The 21,229-nt window shown below is 44.1% G+C and overlaps 1 pseudogene; it reads right to left on the bottom strand.

The window, feature by feature from the left end:
* Positions 1 to 16,845: 16,845 nt before the first annotated feature.
* Positions 16,846 to 20,883, bottom strand: LOC124648417 (annotated as a pseudogene).
* Between the last annotated feature and the right edge of the window lie 346 nt (positions 20,884 to 21,229).

The raw sequence follows: 21,229 nt of genomic DNA, 5'->3' as shown, positions 1-21,229 counted from the left end.
ATTTTTGAGTAGCTTCAGTTTAGAGAAACTTTCAACTCGAGGCTACAATCGTCAAGAGGATGCAATATGCAACTGACACATTTGGATAGCTTTCTCTAGTTTTCTCTTTTTATTTTTCACAGCACCGGACAATTTTTTTGGTATTGTAACACCTATAATTGTGAATGAATTTACATCAAATTCGAATCCGAATTAAGAGAACAAGACATGGGTTAGATGGGAGTTGAGAGATTTAAACAAGAACTTACAGAGACTATAGGACGGGCTGCTGGACGAGGCGATCTTCCGGAACGGCTACAGGGAGGCAGGTAGGGCAGCCATGCAAGGCGATCAGCAACACGCAGAGAGCCAGAGACAAAGGAAGGGTCGAAGAAAGATGAACCATCCAGAAATCGATCATCTAGACTATAGGAAAGTTAATCAATCGTAGCGTACAGGTACAACTGATGCGTGTAGTTGACACGTCCGTTGGGAACCCCAAGAGGAAGGTGTGATGCGCACAGCGGCAAGTTTCCCTCAGTAAGAAACCAATGTTTAATCGAACCAGTAGGAGTCAAGAAGCACGTTGAAGGTTGATGGCGGCGGGATATAGTGCGGCGCAACACCAGAGATTCCGCGCCAACGTGGAACCCTGCACAACACAACCAAAGTACTTTGCCCCAACGAAACGGTGAGGTTGTCAATCTCACCGGCTTGCTCGTAACAAAGGATTAACCGAATTGTGTGGAAGATGATTGTTTGCGAGAGAAAACAAGTAAAACAAGTATTGCAGCAGATTTGTATTTCGAGTATTAAAAGAATTGACCGGGGTCCACGAGTTCACTAGAGGTGTCTCTCCCATAAGATAAAAGCATGTTGGGTGAACAAATTACAGTCGGGCAATTGACAAATAGAGAGGGCATAACAATGCACATACATGTCATGATAAGTATAGTGAGATTTAATTGGGCATTACGACAAAGTACATAGACCGCCATCCAACTGCATCTATGCCTAAAAAGTCCACCTTCGAGGTTATCGTCCGAACCCCTTCCGATATTAAGTTGCAAAGCAACGGACAATTGCATTAAGTATGGTGCGTAATGTAATCAACAACTACATCCTCGGACATAGCGCCAATGTTTTATCCCTAGTGGCAACAACGACAACACAACCTTAGAACTTTCTCGTCATCGTCCCGAGTGTCAATGCGGGCATGAACCCACTATCGAGCATAAATACTCCCTCTTGGAGTTAAAAGCAAAATCTTGGCCGAGCCTCTACTAGTAACGGAGAGCATGCAAGATCATAAACAACACATATGTAATAACTTGATAATTAACATAACATGGTATTCTCTATCCATCGGATCCCGACAAACACAACATAGAGTATTACGGATAGATGATCTTGATCATGTTAGGCAGCTCACAAGATCCAACAATGAAGCACAATGAGGAGAAGACAACCATCTAGCTACTGCTATGGACCCATAGTCCAGGGGTGAACTACTCACTCATCACTCCGGAGGCGACCATGGCGGTGTAGAGTCCTCCGGGAGATGAATCCCCTCTCCGGCAGGGTGCCGGAGGAGATCTCCAGAATCCCCCGAGATGGGATCGGCGGCGGCGGCGTCTCAGTAAGGTTTTTCGTATCGTGGTTTTTTCGCATCAGGGGTTTCGCGACGGAGGCTTTAAGTAGGCGGAAGGGCAGAGTCGGAGGGCTGACGAGGGGCCCACACCACAGGGCGGCGCGGGCCCCCCTTGGCCGCGCCGCCTTGTGGTTTGGCCACCTCGTGGCCCCACTTCGTATGCTCTTCGGTCTTCTCGGAAGGTTCGTGGCGAAATAGGCCCTCGGGTCTTTGTTTCGTCCAATTCCGAGAATATTTCGTTACTAGGATTTCGAAACCAAAAACAGCAGTAAAACGGAACCGGCACTTCGGCATCTTGTTAATAGGTTAGTTCCAGAAAATGCACGAATATGACATAAAGTGTGCATAAAACATGTAGGTATCATCAATAATATGGCATAGAACATAAGAAATTATCGATACGTCGGAGACGTATCAACAACATACACGAGGAGTTGGACCGATCGGCCTTGATCGGCATGCTTGCTGGCCGATACTCCCTTGGTGGGCCTATTCAATAATTGTTATGTGTATTAAATTTTTTCATCCCATAGCAAAGAAAAAGCCCCAATCCTGGGCCCCCTCCAGGCCATGGCTGCCATGGGTCAGGGCCGGCCCTGGTTACATCAATGGTTTCGATATCTCCTCCTGATGGCTCCACCTAGCCTTTATATAGGAGGTTAGCTCTCGAAATTCAGTTCGGATCAGTTTACAAGTAATTATACAAGGCTATATTTTTGTCAGCTCAGATGGGCCTTCCTTTATTCAACACGCTAAGTCCTGGGCTTCGGATGCTTCCATTATTCTAGCTTCATGGGCTTCCCAAATATGTACTAGAGATACTGAAGTTGTAGTTCTCAAAAAAAAAAGATACTGAAGTCGTGGACCCAATAAGGTATATCCATGTTAGTGGTGTTGTCGCAAATTGAATGCGACTACAATGCCCATATTATCCGAGTAGTCTTGTTTGGATGATCTTCGTGGGATAGGTTTGACTCAAAGAATCTATAACTCAAAGGACATGGGTTCCCATGGATTAAGGAGATCGTGATCCAGTGGATCAAGTCGTATCTTGTTTAGCCCCTGTGTGTTTTAATGAAAAATACAGTGTTTCAACTTAGGTATGCTTAAATTTGAATGTTTTTAATATGGAATTTCATATGAAAATCTTTGTCTATTTTCCCGCTTCCAGGCTATCATTTCATCCAAGATCGCTAGGACCACAAATTTTGCCACCTTCCATCCAAAGTGTTCAGCCCGTTTATGTCCGACCTAGGCACTAAATCGCGTGATATCATGAGATGGCTTTAGACTGCAAAACCTCCTCTGTCCCCTCTCCTAGCAGCGTCAGCGCGCCGCTGTCCTCTTGCACCGCCGCGGCGATGGAGGCCCTCCAAGAGGATATGACCTTCGAGCCTTGGTCGAGAATAGCCAACTCAGATTTCAACCAACTTCTCGGTCTTTGCAAAACTTTCAACAACTTCTAGCCCTTCTCTGATTCCTAGATACACCAGGCCTACAAAATGTAGCTAAAATGTGCATGAGACAGTTTACTCTATTACGTTAAATATCCAAGCACATGCTTCAACAAAAACTCCACATGATAATTCTTTTTCCAAACACGACTCCTGCACACACATAACATACAAGGATGATATTGATTGGTTTCACACAAACAGTATTGCGCAGCTGTACAAAAGCACATGCATTGATTAGTTTCACACAACAACCAGCTTTGTAATGATCAAGCTGCCACACTACACAACATATAGAAGAAGACGCTCACGTGAGAGAACATACTGGAGGCATTGGTGCCTTCCATAGAAATAGAAATTTAACAAACTACTAGGACATTTGCCCGTGCGTTGCCACGGGATAACAAGAAAAAGACGTTAATCGCATAAAAAAAGACATTGATCAGAACAGATGATCGAAACTGAAAAGACCGAGACCGAACCCGAAAAGATCGAGACCAAAATGACCGATAAAGAAATTGGGTAGAAAAAGACATTGGTGGACAAAACAACCGAAGACCGAAACCGAAAAGACCGTGACCGAACCTGAAAAGACCGAGACCAAAATGACCAATAAAGAAATTGGTTAGAAAATTTTATAGACCAAATTTAGTTTGGTCAATTCGGTCATTTCTTCCAAGTAACCTAATAGACTGAATTTTTACGTGAGACTATCCCGATCTTCACAATTGTGTGATGTGCGTGAGATGTGATATTCTTGAATGTTGATCAAACTTCTCTAGGATTGTTACATTTTTGTTTAGATTGTTCAACATTTATTTCCCGCCAATTGATAATAATATATGCAATTAAAAACATCAAAAATACATCTAAAATGTTGCCAACTTCTTACTAAATAATATCTAATATTTATGTTGACAACATTGACTATGATGTTCGGTCATGACCGAACCCGAATTATTGGGTACCCGAATTTGTCGGGTAGTAAAACAAGCAAGTATATTTCGGTCTTCAATTTTTTATGACCGAACTCAAAATAGACCGAAATACGAAAACCGAATTGTCGATCATGACCAAATGCCCACCCCTAAGGGATAAGGAGGCGACGTTGTGCGGTAGATGAACAGATTCCTTCCTAATTTTGCATACGTTTTGGGTTATTTGAAATAATGAAAACATACATCTAAATTTTGAAAAAACAATCGTGAGTACCCGCTGCAAGCTTTGTTTTTTGGAACAAACACATGGCCTTTATGATTCATCGTACAAAAATATATGTGTGTTGCTACGGGTCTAAATCCTGAGCCTGACTTGTTCTTCCTACCCTTCACGCCCATTCAACAATGGGTCTAAATCCCAAGCCTGACTTCGCATATTGTAATATTGTCTCTAAACTATTTGAAAATATCTTATTCATGTATTTAAAACTAATAGTAATAAATATTCTAATCCACTGCAAAGATAAATCTAATGAAAAGGCTTTAATGAAGTACAAGAAGAATTTCATGTTGACACCTATTATCAACCAGAGGCAGGCATATTGTATGGCACAAAAATAGCAAACAGTAGTAATGAAACTATATATTACCTATGTTTCGAAATGTATGCCTTTTTAGGAATCCAGCTTCCTAAAAGGTTTACATTTCAAAACGGAGGTAGTTGATGGCGTGTAACTCACACGTTCGTTGGGAACCCCAGGAGGAAGGTATGATGCGCACAGCAGCAAATTTTCCCTCAGAAAGAAACCAAGGTTTATCGAACCAGGAGGAGCCAAGAAGCACGTTGAAGGTTGATGGCGGCGGGATGTAGTGCGGCGCAACACCGGGGATTCGGCGCCAACGTGGAACCCGCACAACACAACCAAAGTACTTTGCCCCAACGAAACAGTGAGGTTGTCAATCTCACCGGCTTGCTTGTAACAAAGGATTAACCGTATTGTGTGGAAGATGATTGTTTGCGGAGAAAACAGTAAAACAAGTATTGCGGCAGATTTGTATTTCAGTATTAAAAGAATGGACCGGGGTCCACAGTTCATTAGAGGTGTCTCTCCCATAAGATAAAAGCATGTTGGGTGAACAAATTACAGTCGGGCAATTGACAAATAGAGAGGGCATAACAATGCACATACATGTCATGATAAGTACAGTGAGATTTAATTGGGCATTACGACAAAGTACATAGACCGCCATCCAACCGCATCTATGCCTAAAAAGTCCACCTTCAGGTTATCGTCCGAACCCCCTCCGATATTAAGTTGCTAACAACGAGACAATTGCATTAAGTATGGTGCGTAATGTAATCAACAACTACATCCTCGGACATAGCGCCAATGTTTTATCCCTAGTAGCAACGAGCACAACACAACCTTAGAACTTTCGTCACATCGTCCCGGTGTCAATGCAGGCATGAACCCACTATCGAGCATAAATACTCCCTCTTGGAGTTAAGAGCAAAAACTTGGCCGAGCCTCTACTAATAACGGAGAGCATGCAAGATCATAAACAACACATATGTAATAACTTGATAATTAACATAACATGGTATTCTCTATCCATCGGATCCCGACAAACACAACATAGAGCATTACGGATAGATGATCTTGATCATGTTAGGCAGCTCACAAGATCCAACAATGAAGCACAATGAGGAGAAGACAACCATCTAGCTACTGCTATGGACCCATAGTCCAGGGGTGAACTACTCACTCATCACTCCGGAGGCGACCATGGCGGTGTAGAGTCCTCCGGGAGATGAATCCCCTCTCCGGCGGGGTGCCGGAGGAGATCTCCGAATCCCCCGAGATGGGATTGGCGGCGGCGGCGTCTCTGGAAGGTTTTCCGTATCGTGGTTTTTCGCATCAGGGGTTTCGCGACGGAGGCTTTAAGTAGGCGGAAGGGCAGAGTCGGAGGGCTGACGAGGGTCCCACACCATAGGGCGGCGCGGGCCCCCCTCTGGCCGCGCGGCCCTATGGTGGCGGCGCCTCGTCGCCCCACTTCGTATCCCTTTCGGTCTTCTGGAAGGTTCGTGGCAAAATAGGACCCTGGGTCTTGATTTCGTCCAATTCCGAGAATATTTCGTTACTAGGATTTCTGAAACCAAAAACAGCAGAAACCAAGAATCGGCTCTTCGGCATCTTGTTAATAGGTTAGTTCCATAAAATGCACGAATATGACATAAAGTGTGCATAAAACATGTAGGTATCATCAATAATATGGCATGGAACATAAGAAATTATCGATACGTCGGAGACGTATCAGCATCCCCAAGCTTAGTTCTGCTCGTCCCGAGCGAGTAAAACGATAACAAAGATAATTTCTGAAGTGACATGCCATCATAACCTTGATCATACTATTTGTAAACATATGTAATGAATGCAGCGATCAAAACAATAGTAATGACATGAGTAAACAAGTGAATCATAAAGCAAAGACTTTTCATGAATAGTACTTCAAGACAAGCATCAATAAGTCTTGCATAAGAGTTAACTCATAAAGCAATAAATCAAAGTAAAGGTATTGAAGCAACACAAAGGAAGATTAAGTTTCAGCGGTTGCTTTCAACTTGTAACATGTATATCTCATGGATAATTGCCAACATAGAGTAATATAACAAGTGCAATATGCAAGTATGTAAGAATCAATGCACAGTTCACACAAGTGTTTGCTTCTTGAGGTGGAGAGAGATAGGTGAACTGACTCAACATAAAAGTAAAAAGAATGGTCCTTTAAAGAGGAAAGCATCGATTGCTATATTTGTGCTAGAGCTTTTATTTTGAAAACATGAAACAATTTTGTCAACGGTAGTAATAAAACATATGAGTTATGAAAGTTATATCTTACAAGTTGCAAGTCTCATGCATAGTATACTAATAGTGCCCGCACCTTGTCCTAATTAGCTTGGACTACCGGATCATCGCAATACACATGTTTTAACCAAGTGTCACAATGGGGTACCTCCATGCCGCCTGTACAAAGGTCTAAGGAGAAAGCTCGCATTTTGGATTTCTCGCTTTTGATTATTCTCAACTTAGATTTCCATACCGACAACATGGACAACAGATAATGGACTCCTCTTTAATACATAAGCATGTGGCAACAATTATTATTCTCATATGAGATTGAGGATATATGTCCAAAACTGAAACTTCCACCATGAATCATGGCTTTAGTTAGCGGCCCAATGTTCTTCTCTAACAATATGCATGCTCCAACCATAGAGGTGGTAGATCTCTCTTACTTCAGACAAGACGGACATGCATAGCAACTCACATGATATTCAACAAAGAATAGTTGATGGCATCCCCAGAAACATGATTATCGCACAACAAGCAACTTAATAAGAGATAAAGTACATAAATACATATTCAATACCACAATAGTTTTTAAGCTATTTGTCCCATGAGCTATATATTGCAAAGGTGAATGATGGAATTTTAAAGGTAGCACTCAAGCAATTTACTTTGGAATGGCGGATAAATACCATGTAGTAGGTAGGTATGGTGGACACAAATGGCATAGTGGTTGGCTCAAGTATTTTGGATGCATGAGAAGTATTCCCTCTCGATACAAGGTTTAGGCTAGCAAGGTTATTTGAAACAAACACAAGGATGAACGGTACAGCAAAACTCACATAAAAGACATATTGTAAACATTATAAGACTCTACACCGTCTTCCTTGTTGTTCAAAACTCAATACTAGATATTATCTAGACTCTAGAGAAACCAAATGTGCAAACCAAATTAGCAAGCTCTAAGTGTTTCTTCATTAATGGGTGCAAAGTATATGATGCAAGAGCTTAAACATGAGCACAACAATTGCCAAGTATCAAATTATCCAAGACATTTTAGAGTTACTACATGTAGTATTTTCCAATTCCAACCATATAACAATTTAACGAAGAAGAAACTTCGCCATGAATACTATGAGTAGAGCCTAAGGACATACTTGTCCAAATGCTACAGCGGAGCGTGTCTCTCTCCCACAAAGTGAATGCTAGGATCCATTTTATTCAAACAAAACAAAAACAAAAACAAACCGACGCTCCAAGCAAAGTGCATAAGATGTGACGGAATAAAAGTATAGTTTCAGGGGAGGAACCTGATAATGTTGTCGATGAAGAAGGGGATGCCTTGGGCATCCCCAAGCTTAGACGCTTGAGTCTTCTTAGAATATGCAGGGGTGAACCACCGGGGCATCCCCAAGCTTAGAGCTTTCACTCTCCTTGATCATATTGCATCATACTCCTCTCTTGATCCTTGAAAACTTCCTCCACACCAAACTCGAAACAACTCATTAGAGGGTTAGTGCACAATAAAAATTAACATGTTCAGAGGTGACACAATCATTCTTAACACTTCTGGACATTGCATAAAGCTACTGGACATTAATGGATCAAAGAAATTTATCCAACATAGCAAAAGAGGCAATGCGAAATAAAAAGGCAGAATCTGTCAAAACAGAACAGTCCGTAAAGATGGATTTTATTAGGGCACCAGACTTGCTCAAATGAAAATGCCCAAATTGAATGAAAGTTGCGTACATATCTGAGGATCATGCACGTAAATTGGCTTAATTTTCTGAGCTACCTACAGGGAGGTAGACCCAGATTCGTGACAGCAAAGAAATCTGGAACTGCGCAGTAATCCAAATCTAGTACTTACTTTTCTATCAAAGACTTACTTGGCACAACAAAACTCAAAACTAAGATAAGGAGAGGTTGCTACAGTAGTAAACAACTTCCAAGACTCAAATATAAAACAAAACTACTGTAGTAAAAACATGGGTTGTCTCCCATAAGCGCTTTTCTTTAACGCCTTTCAGCCTAGGCGCGTAAAGTGTAACTCAAGTAACATCAAGAGACGAAGCATCAACATCATAATTTGTTCTAATAATAGAATCATAAGGTAACTTCATTCTCTTTCTAGGGAAGTGTTCCATACGTTTCTTGAGAGGAAATTGATATTTAATATTACCTTCCTTCATATCAATAGTAGCACCAACGGTTCGAAGAAAAGGTCTTCCCAATATAATGGGGCAAGATGCATTGCATTCAATATCCAAGACAACAAAATCAACGGGGACAAGGTTGTTGTTAACCATAATATGAACATTATCAACTCTCCCCAAAGGTTTCTTTTTAGCATTATCAGCGAGATTAACATCCGGATAACAGTTTTTCAATGGTGGCAAGTCAAGCATATCATAGACTTTCTTAGGCATAACGAAATACTTGCACCAAGATCACATAAAGCATTACAATCAAAATCTTTGACCCTCATTTTAATGATGGGCTCCCAACCATCCTCTAGCTTTCTAGGAATAGAAGTTTCAAGTTTTAGTTTTTCTTCTCTAGCTTTTATGAGAGCATTTGTAATATGTTTTGTGAAAGCCAAGTTTACAGCGCTTAGCATTGGGACTCTTAGCAAGTTTTTGTAAGAACTTTATAACTTCAGAGATGTGGCAATCATCAAATCTAAATCATTACAATCTAAAGCAATGGGATTATCATCCCCAAGGTTGGAAAAAATTTCAGCAGCTTTATCACAGCGGTTTCAGCAGTTTTAGCAGTTTCAGATAATTTTGCGCGCTTTGTACTAGGAGTAGAAGCATTGCCAACACCAATTATTTTATTATTGATAGTAGGTGGTGCAGCAATATGTGAATCATTAGCATTGCTAGTGGTGGTAATAGTCCAAACTTTAGCTACATTTTTCTCTTTAGCTAGTTTTTCATTTTCTTCTCTATCCCACCTAGCACGCTAGCTCAGCCATTAATCTTATATTCTCATTAATTCTAACTTGGATGGCATTTGCTGTAGTAAAAATTTTATTTTCAATATCCCTATTAGGCATAACTTTCGATTTCAAAAGATCAACATCAGAGGCAAAACTATCAACCTTAGAAGCAAGAATATCAATTTTATTGAGCTTTTCCTCAACAGATTTGTTAAAGGCAGTTTGTGTACTAATAAATTCTTTAACCATAGCTTCAAGTCCAGGGGGTGTATTCCTATTATTGTTGTAAGAATTCCCATAAGAATTAGCATAACCGTTACCATTATTATAAGGATATGGCCTATAGTTATTACTAGAATTGTTCCGATAAGCATTGTTGTTGAAATTATTATTTTTAATGAAGTTTACATCAACATGTTCTTCTTGGGCAACCAATGAAGCTAATGGAACATTATTAGGATCAACATTAGTCCTATCATTCACAAGCATAGACATAATAGCATCAACCTTATCATTCAAGGAAGAGGATTCTTCAACAGAATTTACCTTCTTACCATGTGGAGCTCTTTCCGTGTGCCATTCAGAGTAATTAACCATCATATTATCAAGGAGCTTTGTTGCTTCACCAAGAGTGATGGACATAAAGGTACCTCCAAGCAGCTGAATCCAATAAATTCCGCGAAGAAAAATTTAGTCCTGCATAGAAGGTTTGGATGATCATCCAAGTAGTCAGTCCATGGGTTGGGCAATTTTTAACCAAAGATTTCATTCTTTCCCAAGCTTGAGCAACATGTTCATCATCCAATTGTTTAAAATTCATTACGCTACTCCTCAAAGATATAATTTTAGCAGGGGGATAATATCTACCAATAAAAGCATCCTTGCATTTAGTCCAGGAATCAATACTATTCTTAGGCAGTAGATAGCAACCAATCTTTAGCTCTTCCTCTTAATGAGAAAGGAAACAATTTAATTTTATAATGTCACCATCTACATCTTTATACTTTTGCATTTCACACAATTCAACAAAATTATTGAGATGGGCAAGAAGCATCATCGTAACTAACACCAGAAAATTGCTCTCTCATAACAAGATTTGGTAAAGCAGGTTTAATTTCAAAGAATTCTGCTGTAGTAGCAGGTGGAGCAATAGGTGTGCATAAGAAATCATTATTATTTGTGCTAGTGAAGTCACACAACTTAATATTTTCAGGGGTAGCCATTTTAGCAGTAGTAGATAAAGCAAACTAGATAAAGTAAATGCAAGTAACTAATTTTTTTGTGTTTTTGATATAGAGTGCAAGACAGTAAATAAAGTAAAGCTAGCAACTAATTTTTTTGTGTTTTGATATAATGCAGCAAACAAAGTAGTAAATAAAATAAAGCAAGACAAAAACAAAGTAAAGAGATTGAGAAGTGGAGACTCCCTTGCAGCGTGTCTTGATCTCCCCGGCAACGGCGCCGTAAAAAGAGCTTGATGGCGTGTAACTCACACGTTCGTTGGGAACCCCAAGAGGAAGGTATGATGCGCACAGCAGCAAGTTTTCCCTCGAAAGAAACCAAGGTTTATCGAACCAGGAGGAGCCAAGAAGCACGTTGAAGGTTGATGGCGGCGGGATGTAGTGCGGCGCAACACCAGGGATTCCGGCGCCAACGTGGAACCTGCACAACACAACCAAAGTACTTTGCCCCAACGAAACAGCTGAGGTTGTCAATCTCACCGGCTTGCTGTAACAAAGGATTAACCGTATTGTGTGGAAGATGATTGTTTGCAGAGAAAACAATGAAACAAGTATTGCAGCAGATTTGTATTTCAGTATTAAAAGAATGGACCGGGGTCCACAGTTCACTAGAGGTGTCTCTCCCATAAGATAAAAGCATGTTCGGTGAACAAATTACAGTCAGGCAATTGACAAATAGAGAGGGCATAACAATGCACATACATGTCATGATAAGTACAGTGAGATTTAATTGGGCATTACGACAAAGTACATAGACCACCATCCAACTGCATCTATGCCTAAAAAGTCCACCTTCAGAGTTATCGTCCGAACCCCTCCAGTATTAAGTTGCTAACAACAGACAATTGCATTAAGTATGGTGCGTAATGTAATCAACAACTACATCCTCGGACATAGCGCCAATGTTTTATCCCTAGTGGCAACAAAGACAACACAACCTTAGAACTTTCTCGTCACTCGTCCTGGTGTCAATGCGAGCATGAACCCACTATCGAGCATAAATACTCCCTCTTGGAGTTAAGAGCAAAAACTTGGCCAGAGCCTCTACTAATAACGGAGAGCATGCAAGATCATAAACAACACATATGTAATAACTTGATAATTAACATAACATGGTATTCTCTATCCATCGGATCCCGACAAACACAACATAGAGCATTACAGATAGATGATCTTGATCATGTTAGGCAGCTCACAAGATCCAACAATGAAGCACAATGAGGAGAAGACAACCATCTATCTACTGCTATGGACCCATAGTCCAGGGGTGAACTACTCACTCATCACTCCGGAGGCGACCATGGCGGTGTAGAGTCCTCCGGGAGATGAATCCCCTCTCCGGCAGGGTGCCGGAGGAGATCTCCCGTAATCCCCCGAGATGGGATTGGCGGCGGCGGCGTCTCTCGGAAGGTTTTCCGTATCGTGGTTTTTCGCATCGTGGGTTTCGCGACGGAGGCTTTAAGTAGGCGGAAGGGCGGAGTTGGAGGGCCGACGAGGGTCCCACACCATAGGGCGGCGCGGGCCCCCTCCGGCCGCGCGGCCCTATGGTGGCGGCGCCTCGTCGCCCCACTTCGTATCCCTTTCGGTCTTCCGGAAGGTTCGTGGCAAAATAGGACCCCGGGTCTTGATTTCGTCCAATTCCGAGAATATTTCGTTACTAGGATTTCGAAACCAAAAACAGCAGTAAAACATCAACCGGCTCTTCGGCATCTTGTTAATAGGTTAGTTCCAGAAAATGCACGAATATGACATAAAGTGTGCATAAAACATGTAGGTATCATCAATAATATGGCATGGAACATAAGAAATTATCGATACGTCGGAGACGTATCAGTAGTATAGTGCTTACTGATGTAGTATGATGCTCTCGAATTAAAAAAATAAGTTGGCAATCATCACCGCGCCGACAGCTCGCTCCCAACCTCCCGGCAGCCACCACAGCTCTCCCCCCAACCTCCTGGCAGCACCGGAGGCCACACCAGCAGTTCATCCCCAATATCTCGGCTGCATAGGTCGATAAGGAGAGCTCTAGCAACTCATCCCCAACCACCCAGGCTATGCATCGCCTTTCTGATCAACGACATCACCTTCTTGCCGCCTCCTAGCGAGCCGTGATCTCCAGCAAGCACCACCACAGAGACCTATATCTCCAATAGCAGTAAAATGACCTAGCTTCCCTAGCAGCAACTCAAAATCGTCAGCAAGAATTGCACAATCATTCTTTGACTTCAACTCTGCACACCTTGAAGCCAAACCATCAACACCTTGGCACCAGGATTCATTGTTGGATCAGGGTAACGGAATCAAACCCTTTTGGGCAAGACAACATAAATCAAGTAAAAAAAATAGAATGGTAGAACTGGCTTGTTGACTAAAACAACATAAGGAATCGAAGATTTTCAGATCATTGAATGCATACCTTGTCAACCTTAATACCAAGCATGATATTCTAGTCCTTCAAGTAGTCAACAAATGTCTTGCCATCTGCAGTTCACTGGTAAAGAATCTCCTCATCAATTGCTAGGATCCCACGCCCAGAGGAACCAACAGTGCTGCAAGTGGTGAAGATTTAGATTTGCAGTCATAGACCCAAAAAAGGCATGGTTCATTTTCACGACGACATAGTATCACCCATTGGCAGATGAACAGAAACAGAAACATTTGCCCAAATGCATGTTAGAGTTCTAGAATTTACCATATACTTGGACAGGTATGCGTAAGTCTTAGTACGATGGACAAGTCAAGAAAAAGAAAAGCAAGAATTATTACAAAATAAAGTTTCAGTGTTGCACTAAATAACTTCAGCATAAGTTCAGTAATAAAGGTTTCGAAATTCCTTTCCTACGGTACAAAACCTCTTCAAGCACAATGAATTGCAGGCCTTACTATTTTCAGAGATACGACAGTACTAACAGTGATACTGCAATAGTTTTAGACCTTGTTATTTTCGGATAGCAACAACAATACTCCATTTACTTTCAGTACAGTAGACCTTGATTTTATTCTACCACCAAATATATATCTCAGGTTGTAAAAGTGCAGGCTGAACTACTAAAAATGCAGGGAGTACTAAAAAATGGCTACAGTAAAAAAAAGTATATAACTGAATCTGCTTCAGAAATTGTGGAAGCATGGCTCATAGTTACTGCTCAAGCAGTTGCCTTCCACTTGATTCAATGGCTACACCATTGGAAGCTGCATCCCAAAGCAAATCAGTCAATGAATTCTTGAAACGAGGATTAAATATTATTGAGTTAAATAAGTGCAGAGAACAAGCACAGAGTAAAAGTAATTGTAGGCTGGCATAACTGAATAATGAAAATCAACCATGACAAGACAAGTACAGACAACAAAAATGTTACTCCATTCCGAAAAAGATTTTTCTGTCATGGGAGCACATTTGCAGTTTAATCTTAAGGTCCAATGGTATTTCACAATCTAACAGAGAAATTTTTATGAAAAATGAGAATGAGTTCAGTAACAACACTCGTTAGCAGTAAAGTAGTGTAACTTTATTCCACAAAAGAGGGCTGCCCTAGCTTTATTGCTGGTTCGAATAGCGATTAGCTTGAATAAATATGCATGGTTTCTTTTGCTAAACAGGTGTAGTACTGGAGATAATCAGTAAAAGGTGGAGATGAAATCGCTGATACATACGTCGAACTCTTCTTCTTGAGCTTCTCCTGCTACTCCTGGTCCTCCGTCGCGTAACTCCAATCTAATGAAGCAGTCAGCAGGACACGTCAATCATAACATACCACACAAAGGGAAAAGACGGAGGGAATTTGGGAAGCAGCATAGCACTAAGGATGGAATCGGAACCGTACCAGATCGACCACCTTGAAGACAACCTTGTCGTACTTGTCTTGGCCTCCTCCGACAGCGCCTGCGATAGCAACGAGCTTAGGTTTGTTCCGCGCAACAGATGAGCGAGCAAGCAGAGCAGGCGGCGAGAGGGTGAGAAGAGTACCTTGGCGAATACCTTGGCGGTGCCGATCTGCGTGCCGAAGAAGTGCGCGACCCATTGGAGGCCGTTTTGGTAGTCCCCGCCGGCCACAACCATGATTGGAGCTTGTCCCTAACGTTGTATCGACAGATCGAGCCCTTACACAACAGATACGGCCGCTGGAGGAGCAAAAGATGCCATTTTGATCTCAACCTCCATGCGCAGACGACGCGGCAGATTTATTGGCCAGCACAGACGACGCAAGCAGGCGAGTTAGTGCCATCATGTGGCGTGCGAGGGAGAGGGCGCCATCGTCGCGAGAAAGAGTGCACCATCGCGAGGGAGGGAGAGGGCGTCGTCGTCGTCGCGAAGGAGGAGTTGGTGCAGCAGGTGGAGTACGTGGAGTCGGTGGGTCGTGCGTGGAGGGAGGAGCAGAAACGGAAACACATGAAATTTCGTAGCCTCTAAAAAATTGACCAATCACGCTGTAGCGAGATTTGTGGAGGGGCAAAAATTACTAATCAAGGAATTGCTGATTTTGTGGAGGGGCAAAAATCACATTGCATGTAATACGTCCTGGCTGATTGATTGCTTTCCTTTATATGTCCGTTTCAGCAGGTTGATTCCTTCTGCAAAAGATCTATCGCGGATTGATTGGTGCTGATTGATTTCTGGATTAAATGCAACGTGATTACATGCAACATGATTGATTTCTGGTTGAGTTTTCCTGTTTTAATGGACGGACGGACGACCAAAAAGTTGGAACGGATGAAAGTGGGGAGAATAGGGATTACGTTTAGTCTTTTTAAGTAGTACTAGTACAAATGCCCGTGCGTTGCCACGGGTTATCAAATTCTATTTCTCAATACACATATATAATTCACAACGCACGTATATTTCTCGAAATGCACGAATCTTTTCTTGGAATTGGTGATTCTTTTTTGGAGAAAGAACTTTTTTATAAAATAATGAATATTTTAATGAATTTTGTTGAATAATTTGTGGACGACATGGACATTTTTCTAGTGCACGATTTATCTGTGTTATGGGTGAGCATTGGCACCTGACCTTTTTTATTTTCTATTATTTCAAAATTAGTGAAATATTAAAATTTTGAGATTCATCGTGACTGGTTATTGAAAGCTAACTTTTTTAATTTCTTTCTTTTAGACGAACAAACATAATGCATCAACTTAAGCTGTGACAAGCCGAGGCGGCTGCCTAGGTGCTGCGGAGATCGAAGGCATGAGGCCCTGCTGCCGCGGCAAAACAGAAGGAGAAGGCAGCCATCCCCCGCGGCCACCGTTAGCCTTACCCTAGGTGCTAGTATATTGAGTTTAATAGGAGAGATGTCAGTTATTCCTTACCTATTTGCAAAAAAAAATTTATGTCTTACCTTAAGGTTCACTTTTTTTTAAAGAAACACAATACAAACATAGACACTTATATACACGCAAATACACTCACCCCTATGAACATACACGCACACCCTACCCCTATGATCACCTTCGGAAGACTGAGCCGGCAGATCGGATATTGAAATTGACGAAGTTACCATAGAAGCCTAGCTGTGTCGATGGGAACATCGCTTCCCACTAAAAGAATATTCTGTCTTTGTGAGACACGCAGATGTCAAACCTGGGATTTAAACTCGGGTGGGCTAGGGATACAACTACCCAACCTTAGGTTAGTTCTCTTACCTTAACGTTCATTATAATCATACGGAAAATATTTGCATGTTCTATTCATAAAGCCTAGTTGCACTATCTAACACGTTGAAGTTTCTGCACCATAAGATTCGGTACCTGGGGTGGGTATGTAGAATGATAGGCACCATAAGCTACCACTTGATGAGCGGATTAAGGCATTTGATGGATGTAGTCAAAATATTCATAAGCAGGATAAGCGGCCTGTCCAACACATATAGTTAAGTACAGAACTATAGAAACATAAAAATCTATAGGTTAAGAAGTAGTACAATGAGCAGAAACTCAATTGGCTCCCGTTCGTATGATTTCTCTAGCATAAAAACATAATTTCAAGTGTTAAAATAATTTGACAAAAAAAATTACATGTACATCTCCATAATATATGTGTGTTCGTCAAATTTCACGAAAAAATGATATATTCCATCATACATGTGCTGCATTAGGGAGAAGATCTCTGACACGCCTTGCGGAAACCCTGCGCAGCTGCAATACATCGATAGAAAGCTTGCAATCAGGAGCACATATTGCAGTTGAATTATGGATGATTGATTGATGGATGGATGACATGTAGGCCTCCATGAGGGAGTTGTAAGCGTAGACGTCAGGCTCGTGCCGGCCTGGTGCATCTTCTCGAACCTTTCCTCTGCCTTCTCACATAGCCCTTCCCTCGTGAAGGCATTCACCAGGGGTCCAGGGCCGTGCAGGTGCAGATGTGTCAGCCTTAGAACATGTCTAACGGACTCCGTATTTTTTCGCCTCTTAAAACGCGAGTAGAGGATCCTGTATTCGTTTTTCACCGGCCAAAAACGCGTCCAATCTAGCAGCACCTGTAAACTCACCCTGTAAAATGGAATATTCCCAAAATATGCCGAATCGAAAAAAAAACTCCTTCCATCTTCTTCCTCTAGCCAACTGCTGACCTGGCCACCGTGCTCCCCCGCCCCGGCCATGGCCGCGCCGCCCCCGGCCGCCCCCGCCTCGCCCCGCTCCAGCCCTGGCCGTGCCGCCCCCGTCCGCCCTCGCCCCGCCCCGCCCCGCTCCCGACCGCCCCGCCCCGCACTCGCCCCGGCCCGGCCATGGTTGCGCCGCCCCCGGCCGCCCTCGCCCCGCCTCGCTCCGGCCAGCCCCGCCCCGCTCCGGCCGTGCTCGCGCCGCCCCCGGCCGTGCTCGCGCCACCCCCGGCGGCACTCGCCCAGCCCCGCCCCGGCTGCAGTTCGCCGGAATTTAGCCGGATTCCGGCGAGGCGAATCGCAAAAACAGTTAGATTTTCTGAAATTTCAGCCCGCCACGAGTGGGGGGTTGGCCCTGTATTTGGCCTCCCACCCCACGCAACTAAGGGGCGAAGGCCCGCCCCGTAATCGAAACCAGCAAAAATCGAAGCGGGGGCCATTTTTACGGGGCCTGCTAGACGGCCGGGTAGAGCTCGAACCCGTATTCTGGCAGTTATTATACGGGTTTGGGTGTTTTAAGGGGTCTGTTAGACATGCTCTTAGGACATCTCCAGCGGCGCGACGCAAAAGGTCGTTGAGCGACCGTTTTCGTCCGCCGTGACCGGAAATACGTCTGACACCACCTCTAGCGGGGCGACGCAAAGTGATTGCGCCGTCCGCAGAGACGCAAACATGGCCCAAATATGCGCATGGGATGCGTCTTCACGGACGCGGAAAGTGTCCGCTCGCGTCTGGCGGACGTTTTGTCTGGCCCACCAGGCAGTGACGCAGGGTCGATGCGTCTTCTCCGCCAGTACTGGCGCCGAGGCGTCGCTTCGGCAGTCTGCGGCCGCGTAAATGGCGATGCCTCGCGTGGTGCGCGGCCGTCGCCTACCTCTGCGCACGCAGTAATGGCGTTGCCACGCGTGCCGCGGCCGTCGCCTTGCCTCTGATCCGTATAAACAGGAGCGCCATCATCTCATCTCCTCCCCACAAAAACCCTAGCCGCCGCACACTTCCGCTGCCGCTCAAAATCCGCCACAACCACAATGACACGCCGGCCGCAGCCAGGCTGCCGCGCCTCCACCTCCACCTCCACCTACACCTCCCACTCCACCTCCCCCGGCCTCGAGCTCCGACGAGGAGTTCGACTCCGATGACAGCACGGGCGACCTCCTCGACCCGGTCAGGGACGCCAAGGCCTTGGCACTCGCGGCGCAGGAAGCAGAGGAGGAGCTAGCGGGCCACGCGGCGTTGGACGCCGAGCTGGAGCAGCGCAGGTTGGCGGCCGCCGTGGCCGCAGAGGACTCCAACTCCGAGATATCTTGGTCTGCTGATGACCCTGATGCGCCTACGCCGGAGGAGAGGGCGGCGGAGCAAAGGGCTATCGTTTAGTCTTTCGAGACGCTCAAGGACGACGCCGCGAGCGCGAGGGTAGAGCAGTGCCTGCAACAGGACGCGGCGGCGCACCTAGCCATAGCAGCCGCACGGGAGGCGGTGGAGAAGTAGGCGATGGAGCGACGCAACCACTTTTGGGCGTCCGAAATGCGTCGCCCCGTTGGAGATGCCCTTACACCCGATATACTGCATATCATTGAACACTTCCATTGCCCACATCGGTTGCTTGATATTCCCGTAACCATTAATCATCAGGGTGCACATCTCTGTGTTTGTCCGGAACCGGTTCCTCTTCATCCTATGGTACACCTCCACGGCCTTGTCGGTGCATCTCGCCTTCAGCAGCCCATTGAGGTACGTATTGTATATGTTTGCGCCTGGAAATAAGAAACCATTTCTTCGTGTGAGTGAATGTTCCAGTTAACCTGAAACTTTCTTCCCCATAACAGATGGTTCAGACCAAACTGGAACGCCTACTTGGACTAATTCCGTGCTCCCTCATCTCTGAGATCACGCCTTCTGCCTGGTGCACCGGCATTGCAGTACGCAAGCAAGAGGGAGGCTTAGGTGTCCTCCGTCAGCACACACCGCGCCTCCAGCAGAGCCATGTACATAGCCTATGCCTTGTCCAGCTAACGCTTCCTGCCATACGCTTCTATGAGCAGGTTGTAGCAGATGATGTCTGGACGGGAGGAGCTCCGGAGGACGATCCATTCGCAGACCTACAAACAGTTCTGAGAAATCACACATCGATCAGAGCTTAGACGCAATGAATGATGTCAGTGGTGCTGGTTTGGAGTCCTACTGATATGATCAGATCCCACTGTGGGATCAGCCGGAGCTGGATGGCGATGTTGAGGATGTCGTCCAACAGGTTGTGTGTGGACAGTGGAAGGGATGATATACATCAATTACAAGATCTTGGCAACGTCTAGACAAGTTCTAGGATTTTATGTGCCCTCGGACTGATCATGGGGAAGATTTGATCCACGAATCTAGAGCCGTACTTCCAACCACGGCCTCTCATTGCACCTCCTACATGAGGCTTGAAGCCATTAAACACATTTCTATAACAGAAATCTCAAAAACCAAAGTCTCTTGGTTTCAGAACTTGACATGACCGTAAATCGAGAAAAGGATGGACAATTACCTCTTTTCCGGAATATTTTCTTTCCAACGAATGTCCTCCCTGAATTGTCTTCGTAAATGTAGGCGCAGTCACACTTCTTCTTCCTTTCGCAGTATCCATATGAATTCACCCTCTTCGTTATGCAGGGAAGTTCCTTGTTGGATGTTTCTGCCAGAACAGATTCGCCATCTTGGTCCTGCGACCGGAGGATAATACAATGAAGCCTCTATCATTAACCTGCAATTTAGCAGTGGAAAAATGAAAGTACAACTGCGAACAAAGTACGGTGGAGGAAAACAGTTTTTACAACGAACATAATTAGTGAATTAGACAAATCCCCGACAACTATTGCTAGTCACTCAAGGACACAATTGATTTTTTTAGAAAAGCAAATTCCTCTCCTCTTCGCTACCCCTTCCCCTTCCAGCCTTCTGGTGCATTTTTGCACTTGTTGATAAAAATCTAATAAGTCAACAGCACAGTGAGCTGCAGCAAGAAATATATAAGCAATTTGATAACGGAACTTTGATGATTCAACAATTTTGCTTATGTTTGATGACCTATGTGGGCGAACAAGAAAGGTCGATGTAGTTGAAGCATGGTGGTGAACTGCGGGCGAGCTGGTGCGTATAGGTCAAGGCGCGCGGATAACATTGCTGCTACCGTTACCGCCACGTTGTTGATCTGTCTGACCGCGGAGGCGTGGTCCGCATGCCCGCCGCTGCGCTCTGCCTCGCTGGTGGCACGGGCAGAGATGAGGGCCGACAGAAGTGGAGAGAAAGAGGTCGGGGGGGGGGGACATAGAAATATGGTTCGTGTTTTCCAATCTCAGAGATATATGGGGCAATTACCAATATATGGTATGTACCGATCTGATATTTGGTGTGTTGATGAAAATTGATTGATTGATTCGTGGTTGTAGGCAGGAAATCATAGCAACAGGCAAGCAAAAGGAAAGGAGACATGAATGGAAACCATTCTCGTGGTTCTGGGCGTTCCTAAGTTGAAATGTTTTAGTTTTGGCCGGTGACCTCCAAACGTAGATTGTGCTGAAATCAT

Source organism: Lolium rigidum, chromosome 4 (assembly GCF_022539505.1).
Source record: "Lolium rigidum isolate FL_2022 chromosome 4, APGP_CSIRO_Lrig_0.1, whole genome shotgun sequence".
Classification (NCBI taxonomy): Eukaryota; Viridiplantae; Streptophyta; class Magnoliopsida; order Poales; family Poaceae; genus Lolium; species Lolium rigidum.
This window is presented reverse-complemented; position numbering and strand designations above follow the sequence as displayed.